The sequence below is a fragment of the Brassica napus genome, chromosome C2 (assembly GCF_020379485.1).
Source record: "Brassica napus cultivar Da-Ae chromosome C2, Da-Ae, whole genome shotgun sequence".
NCBI lineage: Eukaryota > Viridiplantae > Streptophyta > Magnoliopsida > Brassicales > Brassicaceae > Brassica > Brassica napus.
Window position 1 is genome coordinate 30283490 of NC_063445.1, and position 13574 is coordinate 30297063.

General features: G+C 29.5%; 2 long non-coding RNA genes across 7 annotated transcripts; both read right to left on the minus strand.

Moving 5' to 3' along the window:
* Positions 1–5883: 5883 nt before the first annotated feature.
* Positions 5884–8050, minus strand: LOC106388200. 6 transcript variants are annotated; one of them, XR_002656808.2, is made up of 8 exons: positions 7696–8050; positions 7566–7605; positions 7149–7332; positions 6691–7074; positions 6521–6607; positions 6342–6439; positions 6131–6238; positions 5884–6033 (listed from the first exon to the last, which is right to left on the minus strand). It is a non-coding gene; the product is annotated as an uncharacterized LOC106388200 (long non-coding RNA). The 6 variants fall into 6 exon arrangements; XR_007319685.1 differs by having other exon boundaries at positions 5884–6238; positions 6691–6849; positions 6938–7074; positions 7696–8047; XR_007319686.1 differs by lacking the exon at positions 6342–6439 and having other exon boundaries at positions 7696–8049.
* Positions 8051–10950: 2900 nt separating this feature from the next.
* LOC125581919 lies at positions 10951–11961 on the minus strand. Its single transcript, XR_007319684.1, has 2 exons — positions 11368–11961; positions 10951–11283 (listed from the first exon to the last, which is right to left on the minus strand). It is a non-coding gene; the product is annotated as an uncharacterized LOC125581919 (long non-coding RNA).
* Positions 11962–13574: the final 1613 nt, after the last annotated feature.

The window sequence follows — 13574 nt, forward strand, 5'->3', positions numbered from 1 at the left end:
TACCATAAGAGTTCCCATTCCACTCTGAGAAAACGACACACCACACTGGACAAGAGCAGCAATGGAACCACTGCCTAACCAACGGCAAGCCAACGCATCACCACGAGCTTGGAAGTCTCGAAAAAGAATCTAAAGGGGAAACGCGAACTCTCTCTCTTAGCCAAAAATAGGTGACTCCAACGACATAGTCACTGCACAAACACCACGTCTCGACTCCAGAACAAGCATTGTCTCCACCGTCGCCGAAATCCTCGCGTGTGGCTCTTAAACGAAGGAGATTTGCCTGACCAGAGATCAGAAACAAAGCGATGGGAGAGGGAAAATGAGGGTGGAGCAAAGACTAAACCAGAGCAAAGGAGAGAAGAGCCCTGACGGCCAGATGCATGCGGACTCGCCGGTCACGCCGGAGCAGATCTGAGTCTTCAAGTTGCACACAGAGAAGATAAGGTTAGGAGAGAGAAACTTTTTATCGTAGAGAAGATTATAGATCACATGGAAAACATGGAGAACTTGTTGTCTTAGAAGAAACTAGATATCTGCAGGCGCGGTTGTGCGGGTGCCTAATTCCTTTATATATATGTATGCTAGGGTAGACCTCCCCTACGGGAGGATATACTTTACTTGTGATCTAAATTTTATTTTTTGTATGATTTTGTGGTTTCCATTTTGCAAGAAATGTGTATAATAATGATTTTTCTCTTTAACAAAAAATTAAGGGGGGGGGGGGGGGGGGGGGGGGGGGGGGGTTATTGGTGTTGGTGCAAGGATTCTAGGAGAATTATGAAATTTTAAGATTATTTTGTTATTGGTTTATGGATTTTCAAAGTTTTAATAAAATCATTTGTTATTGGTTTAGGAATTTCTAAAATCCATTTACAATCTTTGATTATTCAAAAAGTTTGGTTTTCATTGATTTAGTAATTCTATCAAACTCTATTGTTATTGGAATATAAATTTTTTATATTTTTACTCATTAGACTCAACTTTGAAAATATCATGTTTACTCATAAGATTTGTAAAATCTGTATGATAAAAACACACACTTCGATTCTTTAAGAATGTTACTCAAAAAGATGATAATTTCAACATTTGTCCATTTCAATTTTGTATAAAGAAGAACGTGGTACCATATGAGACCAATCTTCCAGAGTATGAACCAAATCTACGAAAAGACAAGTGGAGAAGAAGACGATGATTGACCCAAGAATCAAGCCATGGAGAAATGTAATCTCTTTGTCTTACTTCGTCATTCACGAAAAACTACAAAACTAGGTCATTCTTATCTTTGCATCTGGGAAGCAAAACTTTATATAATAATGGTGAAAAGGAAGAGATTACCTCTATGTAGCTCATGAACGAAAACATTATATATATATATATATATATATATATATATATATATATTTATATATATATATATATATATTTGACGTACAAAAGATTGGTAGTTTTCAAAAAGACTTGTATATATTACCTTAAGAGAAGATTTCTTATAAAAAAATATGTATGCAAATCTATAAAATTCTATAACAATCAACAGAAATTCATACAAAATAGTTGATAAAATATTTGTTAAATCTACTCAACTTTTAAAATTTCTGAACTTTAAAAATTCTCAAATTCCACACAAATTTTTGTCCCAATAACCCCCCCCCCCTAAGTGATGAGGGATATTACATTATTTTACTTAACGTTTGATATTCGTTTATTTTTCTAACGTTTTTGTTTTCAAATACATTTTCTGACATTATACTATTTTATTTATTATCTTTCTTTCTTGTTATGTTTTTTACAATGAGCACACATTTTTATATCATCTTCGCATATGTCTAACTAAACTTCTTTATTTTTTATTTTTATTGGTGCTGTTAGAGATTATAAGTTTGTATTAGCATGACATGATTTTCATGATTGAAATGGTATACATTTTGTTAAATGTTTGCTTAACTTTTTTATATATAGTAAGTAGATTTGAGTTTTTATTGTTGTGGTTAGGTTTAATACTCAAAACATTGATTATTTTATATTTCGTATATATTGAATGTACTTGTATTTTTTATTTCTTTTGCATATTTTATTTTAAAATTAATAATTTAAATAATTGAACATGAATATATAATTCACTACAATAGGAAATTATTTGTTAAAAACTTAATCAAAACATAATATTAATCATCAATATTTAAATAAATATATGACTGAATATTTTATATATTACTATATTTGAAAATATTATCCCAATTAACTTATTAGGTTTTCGAAAATAAAATTCACTTGTTAAATTTTAGAATCCCCTATATATTAATTGAGGATCTTTTAAAAAATTAGAACCTTAATTTTGTATTAATTAAAAATACACCTCATCCTATGTGGCACTTCTAAATGCCTTCTAAATCATATTTCTAAGAATTCTAGAGCACCTAATATAAACCATAGTTTAATATAACGTTGTCACGTATTTACATAATATAATGTTATCTATTTTTTTTAAATGAAACCTACGAAATTACCTAATGTGATTAAAATATATATGGCAATTAATGATTTTAAATAATAAAGATTTGATAATAATCTATATACTTTTTATCATTTTTTATTTCTTTATTATTAAAATAAATAACACAATTACATTAATCAAATAAAAAAATCTAGATATTTTTGTATATGTTGTATTTTGAATTTTTCAAAACGAGTATAAATTACTAAAACTGTTAAAAGTCTCACATAAACTTTTGTGATCAATGGTTGAATTTTTTTTCTATATTAAGATATAATGATTATAAGACCATATGAATAAATAATTTTATTTTAATAGGTTTTTATGTTAATATATATATATATATATATATATATATATATATATATAATTCATATCATTTAAATTAAAATATACATCAAATGAAAATACATACTTATATTTTGATATTTGCATTAAACATATATTTAAAAGTTAATATTTTAATTTTGAAATCTTCATTGTTTTTTTAAATGATTATAAATTATTGAAACTACTAAACATCCCATATTAAAAAACAATCATTGGTGTAAAATTTTGTTACACAAATATGCCAATAATCATAAAATAATATAAGTAAAAACCTCATTTAATAAATATCCATATTAAAAGTATACTATATATCTATGTTAATATCATTTAATTTTAATTATATATCATATACGATAGATAAAATTGATTGTTTTGATTTATTTACTCTAAAATAATTGTGAATAAACAAAAATGATTGTTTGATTTATATGCACATGCTAATTTATTACATAATAGTAAATGATTTCTTGGTTATTTAGTATATATACTTATTATTTTATTATTTCATAATATGCATAAAACATAAAATAAGTAATAAATATAAAATATTTATTCTGCAAAAAGTGCTGATCTTAACCTAAGTCTGTATCTTTTTAATAATTTTAAATCTTAAAAATTTTCTAAATCTCAGACTAAAATAAACAAACGAAATGAGAATAAACTCCAAAATAAATATTTATATCGAGCGATAACCAAAATGAAAAAGAGACAAATTTTTTTTTGAAGATACATAGTATTGTCATGTGAACGTAAACTTCTCACGACCATAATTAACTTTTAAATTTCTAAATCATGATATAAAACTGAGTTGACATAGTTTCATTGTAACCAAATAGTAGACGTAAAATTTTTCGGCCTAAACATTAGGAACGTTCTTATGTGTTAAATGATTTTTGACCTAAAATATTTTAAATGATTCATCTGTATATAAATTATTTAATTAACAAAAAGTTAAAAAAAATTTAAGGGCCAAAATATTAATTCGATCAAGAATATAAATTTATTTTTCCATATAATATTTCTTAAATAATTTTCATATAAATTTTTCATGCGCAAGACGCAGATCTTATCCTAGTAGTTTTTAATAATGGCTTCCTTATATATAAGTTTTGGTTAGGTTATGAGTATTGGTTAAGAGTGTTGCCTATGATGCATTTGTTGCTTCTAACCTTGAACAAACATGCAAGTCACAAATGTGTGTAACGGGGGTAATTAAAAAAACAGCAGAGTTGTCATATCTATATTACTAAAAGAGAAGTACCCATTTGAAAATGTTCTTACTTCATTAATTAAACTCCCTTTTTTTTGCTTGTCTTTTTCAGTTGCATTTATGAAATATCCTAAAACGAATAAAACTGCCTAATTTATTACTTGTCTTTTCAGTTACATTAATGAAATATGCTTAAATGAATTTAAACTTCCTATTTTATTGTTTGTCTTTTTCAGTTACCTTAATAAAATATCCTTAAATAAATTTGGATATAATGTCATTTAATCAACCAAAAAAACTCATGAGTTATCCTTACGTGCATAATTTTAATAATGGAGATTTTTAAAAACGTGCATCACTAAAATGTTACCTAAAATATGCAGCACTAACATATAACATGTATCAATAAAAATAGAATTTGACTCACACAATTGTACGGATATTATTTTCAGTTGATTAAATTTAAAAATAATTATTTATTCAAAAAATATTTAAGAATGGCTATGTTTTTTTAAAATTATATGGTATTATTTGCTCATAACTCATTTGTCATTTGATAAATTGTTAGAAAGAAAATTTTAGCATAATATAACTCAGTTGTCATTTGCTAAATTTATGGTTTTTATTTATATTTTTTATTATTTAATTATAATATTTTCATTTTATATTTGAAAGATAAATGAATTTTCTTTCAAACAATATTTTTGTAAATTTATTTTTTTAATCAATTAAAATTGTTATTATCATTGAATATCATTATTTTTGACATAATTTGAGTTTTCGTTTACATCAAAACTTATCATATTTTAGGATAATTTTAATTTAAAATTTAATTTTCATATTTTTCAAACAAATTCTAAAAATATTTTTTAAATATTTTGTTATAATTGTTAAAAAAAATATTGAGTTGCATTTCAAATAAAAAGGTAAAGATATTAAAAATATTCTAATTAAAATATGTAAAATTTAATATAGTTTTAAGGAAATGGTCAAAATAAAAAAAATTACACATAAAATAATCATGATTTTTGTTAACTGTGCGGATCATTATTTATATGATATCGCACACGAAAGAAAAATTTCTGTTTTTAAAATTATCTAATTAACTCTATATTCATTTTTTTATATTTTTATATTATATCACACATTCGTAAAAAAAATAGATAGTTTAAGATGCAAAAAAAAATATTTACTTAATGAATATAATATGAACGAATATTACAAATACATCATTTAATAAAATAAATAATTAAAAACTGAAAATTCATACCCGTTCGCGCGGGTCAGGGTCTAGTACCTATTAAGCCTTGTGGTTGTCATGAGACTTTGAGTACTCTGAGTCTCTTCGTTGTAAATCGTTTAAATGCTCCTGAACCTGAATTCGCCAATCAAACCATGGGATCGGCTCCCTCGTTTCCACAAGCTCAACGAAGACGGCATGTTCTTTGTTTCGGCATTTCTTTTTTTGTTTTTGTAACACTATGTTTTGTACTTTGTTAAGGTGGTTATTATTTGGGTTTGTGAATCGTGTGTGAACCTTTTTGTACCACACACCGTTTGTAGAGGAAACTTAGGTCGTTGAATGATATTTTCAACGTTCGAAGGGTGTTAGTAATAGCTTGTTAGTCAAGTAATCACTGAACTGATTAACTTATTTTGTTGCGGAGATATGCTGTTCAATACCAGATATATAAGCCTGTTACTTTAGAATATAAGTATGTTTGTATTTGTGTTACAATTTAGTAGTTATAATATTTAATAAGGTATATCTGATGAGGCTCTTATGTTTAGCTTTTAAAAGCTAAGCTAAGCAGGCTCCTTGTGTGCACACAAAAAAGCAGGCTACTTGTGGTAACCGTATTAAGTATTGAAATTGAGAAACTTGAAACAAATCTTAGGACATCAAAAGTTATGGAAAACCCATCAGTTTCTACAGTTGTGAAGTCAGTTTCCAGTTTAGTTGTATTATGTGCGTATTCATGCTACAGTCCTTAACCTATCAAGACGAATTGATTTGCTTATAAAAGCTTGATCAAGAAGAAAAATGTAAAAGGGAAGAAAAAAAGCCAAGAGCAGAGAGATGACTCTTTAACCTGCATAGCTGTTACTATTGATAAGAATCCTTGACACTGTTTGCGCAAGACTGCTTCTTGTGCAGTGATATTCATCATTTCCGCCATTACTGAATTCATTTCATCTACCTACCAATGACAGCAAACAATAAAAAGAAACCTGCATTTAGATAAGGTCCACAAAAACACCGAGTAACTAATAAACAATTCAGCCTTCAGCTTCTGGACATACACATATAAGAACGAATAACAGCTAGTTTCCACTTTATATCCAATAATAACTATTATGATAATTGTATGCATCTCTGAACTCTCATGAAACCACCTCATCTGCAGTACGTTGCACAGAGAAACGATAAGGGGATAAGCTTCATAAGATCGTTAGAAATTCCTGAGAAAAAAGAAATTCACCTTGGATATCGGCGAGAATATGGAAGACGCCAGACCGTGACGACATTAACAGCTGAACTAACAATATGCTTGGGATAGAATATCAACCTAACAACACAAAAATCATAAAAAAAAAAAGCATTCAGAAAATGGACTCTACTGATACAAAGTAAGCCAAAACAAACACTTACCACAGCTTTTTCAATAATTGGAAAATGACGCATGCTGGTTTGCGAGGCTTCAGTTGCTATTTACAAAGAATTTGAATGATCTCTGTCGAGAAGAGACCATTATTCTAGGTAGTAGGTAAGCATGTCACACATACTGCCGGTTGTATGCTTCTTTTCATCCTGCAGAACGAAGGAGAAACACTTGAAAGACAATCATTTAAAAAAAGAAAACAGAGCTTGATCTAAAGGTAATTACTAAAATCAGCACCTTTATATTTTTATTTTTTTGCTGGCATTTTCTATTCATCAACAGTTGCTATCAACTATCTATGTCTGAACTGTATAAGAGGCTTCAATGACGTCTTTTCTCGACCATTATCCTGCATGTAAAGCTAACTTCTTTCTCTGATAATACACAAACCAACAAAGTAAGCACAGGAGGACAAATGAAACCAAGCGGTACGGCCGCAAATGCATACCTTATTATGTCTCAATTTGAGAAGGTTTGTTCCGAAATTAATAGCAACGCTTTCAAAAATACTGATGAAAGCTCCGATGACACAATCTCCCATGTTTAAAGAACAGATACATCGATCATCTAAAACTGCTAACTTGGTGCAATCACAACCTCAGGCTCTCATGTGATCTTAAAGCCTTCAAAATCTGCAAGAGAAGAACCAATCTAAGCATATAACCCAAGAGGAGATACGTGATGGTAACTGCAAGAGATGCAAACAAAAACACAAGCTTGCAGCTTGGGTTATGTGATAAAAACAAAACTGTCCAGAAAACATCATCGAGTGTTTCTTCAATCGTTAAATCTATTGAAACAGAGATCAAATATTGAAACAGAGATCAAACTGAAGATTATGAGATAATTGAAGAGGCAAAACAACCTGTGAGGAGACGCTTGAGAGTTTCAGATCCAGATTGATTCTAAACAACAGCGAGGAGGATAGATGAGTTCGACATTCCAATGAAAAAGAAGTTTCAAGCGTTATTAAGACTTGTGAGGATGATGTTTACCGGAAGAAATGACGCGTCTGACAGCTTGATCTAGAGATTCGCCATAACGATTTGTCTCACATGACCCTTCCAAACTCTAATGTCGGTTTATCTACTCAGAGCTCAAAGAACAGGAAGAACCCTAAAAGTCAATGGTGGCAAAGACGGCGAACAGCGCAGGAGAGAGAGTTTCGTAGTGGGATGACGAATGAGACGATTTAAGACCATTAAATCACAAAACACCGTTACAGAAACTGGATCGTCCCTGCACCGATCGAAGGTGAATGAAGAACACGAAGGAGAGCATAGACACTGATTAGGGTTTCCGTAGAAGCCTGTGGTCGATTGGCCGCTGACGAAACGCAACATGAAGCCCAACACCAAGCCCGAAACAATAAAAACACACTTTAATGAAACGTTGCGTTTCATACGTGTCGCGATATGTGTCGCAACAGGAGCTAGCGAATTTCTGACATGTCCGCCTACGTAGCATATGTGGGAGAGAAGCAAAGCCTCTTTTATATATAAAAACTAGGGTCGGTCGGACTACGCCCGGATTTTTTGTTTAAATTTAAATTTTGATTATATATTTAGTATGCTTATTTTAATATATAAATTGTATAATAGATTATAAAAATATAAGTAGCTATAGATAAATATAAAATAATTTTAAAATATTCAAGTTTTTGTCTTACGCGATTCGGAAAATTTTGTATCCATTTTTTGTTATTAAAAATTATATATAAGGTGAAGAGCATAATGAAAAAAAAATTAACAAATTTTTTTTTTTAATAATTTTTTATAGTTATGGTGTTTAATTGATTGAATTACTTATATGTTTCAGTTCATTTAAAACTATTTTACGTTTGTTTCCAATTAGTCTCTGAGTAATTTAATGAATTCCCCCTTTAAATTTACCACCCTATATATCTTTATGATTTTTTTTTTAAATCAGTTGTTTAAAAATTGTAGTATTTTGTAGATCAAAAAACTTACAACTATGACACTAAAAATTACAGACTGAGTTTTTACAATAAAAGTTCTGCATTTACAATCCAACTAATCGGATCCATTATCTAAATATTATTTATCCTACTTTGATAGGTGTTTGAAAATTTTCCTTTTCAATTTTTTGTTCCACTTCGTCCAAAGTATATTTTGATGTAAATGCACCATTTATATAATATTATATATATAATCAATTTTGAACAATGATAATCATAATTTTATCTTAAAATTTGTTGTTGATTAAAAAAGTTATCACCAAAGTATAACAAATTTTGTATTGTGGATTTATATGGTAGTTGTTATGTCAAACGATTATGCACTAAATCACAATATGTAACTGAAGTTTTTCTCTTAGAACAAAACAATATTGAGAACCAAAATAAGCTATTTAAATAAGTCTAGACCGTGTTAAACTTTATTCATTGTTTTCACTTTCGTTCCCACATCTCACATTCGAACCAAACATAGCTGACTTTGTGATATGAGTTATTTTGTATGCTTCTGGAGATGATTTATTGTATACAATACTGGTGAATTTGATTTGGAAAGATGGTTTGAACTGGAGAAGTGTTGGGCTAATATATTTTAAGAATTTAAAGGGTTTTCAATATTAGTTGTGCTACATGCATAAAATTTGTGTATTTTATTGAACTTAAGATTTGATCTGAAAGAGTTTGGTTTTATATTCTAAGTGATTCAATATTCTTGACCATAATTTTGATTAAAAATGATAATCAAATTCAATCTCGTTACGATAAACTAAACTTCATAATTCAGCGTAATTGTTGAGATTGCTTTAATGAAACCATGTTCTATTTATTTTGGTGGTATTGTTCTCTTTTATTTTTTAGCGCATATGTTTTATTTGTGTTTATATGTTATGTTGTTTTGTATTACGTCTCTAGTTTTGTATTTTTTAGCAAATACATACTTCTTATGCTTGGTATTATCATTAAAATAAGTTTTTTCGGATTTTTCATTTTTATGTTATATTTTGTTATCTTACACATTTAAAATTTAAATGTGGTTTACAGATCTTCAAATATTACATTAAATACCCTCAGTATTTGTGTAGACAATGATCCGAAAGTGAAATATTGAAAGAAAACATTACTGTGTAGATTTTATGAGATTTGAAATTTGTAGGGTATAAAAAATATTGAATGATATAATAGTTATGAAAGATGAGATAATGTAAAAAGCAATGAAAAGGTGATAAATATTGTTTTAATATACTAAAAAAAGTAATGAAATGATAAATGGCATACATGTATGGTCACACGTTCTCTGGTTTCTAAAGGAATTGTGTATAATATTTGGTACTACACAATCATCAACTATATTGTAGATCTCTCTCTGGCCTCCAAAGAATGGTCATATTCAAACTCAAGAATGATATATTCAGACAAATGCTTTCACTTTAAAAACATATCAAGCGTTCCTTTTGAGAATCCGCTATTAAAACCTTTTATAAGGCAATAACAGGCACACACAAAGGCTGTGAAAAACTTGTGATCAGGTGGCAGGTCCATTGATATGTCCAAAATGAAGGACTTTAGTCAATATCCCTAGATCACGACCAAAGCTCAACCATCCTTCTTCGGCATGTATATCTCAGTTTGGCTGACTGAGTTACAGTCAGTTTGTACGCTATATTTTACGGCCCCTTTTAACATCTTTTATCTGGATAATCTTCAGTGCAAAGAAACGCTCACGGATCATACACCAGTTCTGATGTCTCTTATTTGCTGGGATCAGTTTCTCTTGTCTTGCTTATTGGACAACACGGTGAAGGTTTGGTCATTGGTAACTATCTATCAGATCATCTTGCGAAAGTTTTATTTTCCCTTGTGTAACTTTTATTTCTCTCTTTCTTGGCTCTAGATATGGGCTGCCGTTGAAGCTGGTAACTTGAAAGTTACATACACTCACAAAGAAGAACATGTACAGTTTCTTTTTAAACGTGTTATCCTCTCACTTTTGGTTCTAATCTTATACGTAATGTAACTAACAACTTCTGTTAATATCTGAATATTCAGGGAGTGTTAGCTTTATGAGGTGTGCATGATGCAGAAGCCAAGCCAGTTTTGTTGTGCTCTTGCAAAGACAATACTTTGCGTCTCTACGACTTACCATCGTAAGTCTCGCAAAAACTATTTGTTTTCCAAATCTCTTCAAATCTTTTTTCTTTTGTGTTTCCCTACATAGATCTTCTTTTGACGTTTGAGTTGGTTTAAAGGTGAACTCGAAAAATAAAACAGCAAAACCTTGGAGAAAAGCTGGCACCATCGTCTAATTCACCATTGACACACCAGCAGAAGATTTATTCTTAACTTAGTCCACAAAGACCGTCAAAGATAGATACAGCAACATAATAATAACAACTTTGTCTAATTCTGAGAACGAAAAAAAACTTTGGTCTTAATTCCATCCGACTATATCGCAGTTTCTTCTCCCTCTAATTCATCCTCCTTGCCTTAGACACATTTGCTTCAAAAACGGAACTCACATTTGAATCAAGCAAAAGCATATGGACAGACATGAGTTCATCACCGCGCCTAATATTCCTCACCTCCCAGAAACCCAACGACCTAACCACAACTGTAGAAGAGCATCTCTCAGTAAATAAGTAGATTGATTTGTTCAATAGATTGATAGGATGATTAAGAGTGTAGAGATGCTAACCTTTTTATAGTCGAATCTCCACCGTTTTCGAAGAGCAAATATGGCATTGAAGAGAGATCATGTACAAAGGATTTATGAAGGAATTTAATAGGAATGAATCGGTAACCGACGATTTCTAGATCTGTAGGAAGAAGATGGAAACTCGAACGCAACCCTAGAATCGCTACGGCAGAGAAGAGAGAGGGATGAAACTTTCAACATATAAGATCTATGGGACTGGGCTTGCTAAAGCAAACAGCACACCCTAATTATGAAGAAAAGCCCAACCGCTTTTTTAAAAAATCTGATACGATACGTTTTGGCACAGCGGACACGTGTAACGCCCAGAACTTTTGACTTTCTGACCTGGTGGATGATGTGGCACGCCCAGGAGAGAGGAAACTCTTTTTTATAATAATAATAGATAGATAGATAGATATTTCATAATAAAATCAAATACTTTAATTAAGAAAAACTAATTACATTTACATACATAGTCAAAAGTTAATAGTAGCATACTTGCTTGTAATAAACCAAAATTATAGTCAAGCGTTACATTAATATTGACAAATCAAAATAATAGACTTCAACAACAAAAATATACATAAGTTACCGAATTATACATAATATACATAAATTATGTAACTGAAAGACTAATCCAAATAGTTTTAAAAAATTCTGATTAGTTACAAAATTACACATTATTATGTTCTAGATTTTTAGTCTAATTCTTTTTTTTTTCCCTTAAATTCTTAGTCTAATTTTTAACCCGCTTAAACAACTATTTGCCTTTTATGTGCTACTATCTTCATCTGCAAATCAAATAGAAGCATTATATTTTTTTTAAATCACATGTATTAACACTATATAACAGAATAATAATGCATGACTGTAAATAGATTACCAAAACCAACATGTAAAAATAATTTTCCTAAAGCCATAAATTATGGATATTGGATAATATATCCATGGTAACTATAACAACTTACGCTCATGATTAATTAAAGTGCCTCTATGCAAGATTTATATATTTAGGGGGGCAATATTATCATAAACTTTACATAGTTCTACTGGCAAAGACTTCAGGGTGCATAGCCAAAGTGCAAGGTTCGATGTACTAAACCGAGCTTTCTCTAATTTATAAAGATAAAGGGCCAAAACATTTGTTTGCTTGTGGGCCGAAATTTTTCAGGCCTGGTCCTACCTCTATGAACAATTCATCTTAATCTCGATACCAATATGTGATATTCATGTTCCTCAGTAGTAAGGATATGACCTAGCTTTTCTTTTGCCATGTAATAAACATAATAAACTAAAATATTTCTCAATGAATAAACCCAAAGCATTGAAAGTTTTCTATAGTTGAAATTAAAATATCAAAATGCTTAGCTATGTTGTCCTTTCGTCTTTCTAAGGATAAGCCATTGAAAAGAAAACATATTCATAATTACTCATTCCTTTTCTTGTTTGTTAAATTAAGAGAACGTACACATTAACCATATAATAAAATATCTAAATAGTTAGGCTATATATATGAGTAGTTGGAAATAGAACAGGTTAAGAAAAATATATAAAATATAGTTAAAAAAAATATTCTACCTAGAATCAAACCGGATCCAACTTTGTGATTGTGTTTTAATAGATTGTACGTATTAAGATATATGTGATGTAAATAAGTTAAACCAAAACCATTTTGAACAAATAAATAATAAATAATATTTTTTGGAAAGATCGGTGAACACACATTCCCTTTCTATATCACATTAAAAAAAATATCACATTATTATTAGTCTTAAGGTGTGACTGGTAACCATCGCATGAACATTAGGAATGAATAAGAAAAGAATGAATAGAAATCAAATTTTGGGAATGATGAGGAATGATGGTTCTTTATCAAAATTAACAAGGAACAAATTTACATTATAATTCTCTACAAAAAAAGAATGAGAAGGAATGAAGAGAAAAAAATATTCCTGATTAATGGTAATTTTTTTAAGGAACGTTAAAAAATGTAGTGTTTCTCTTCATTCTCTTGGTTACCATTCAAACCCTTAGTGTTTTATGTAATTAAAAACAATGAACAACAGAATGACAAACAAAAATACATAATCTGTCATTCATGATTTATGCATGGTTTAAGCAAGAAAATGATTTATACAAGCAATCTTCATGCTTAATTTGAAAAGAGTAACTATTATAATTGTATAAATTTAAATTTCACTTCGCGC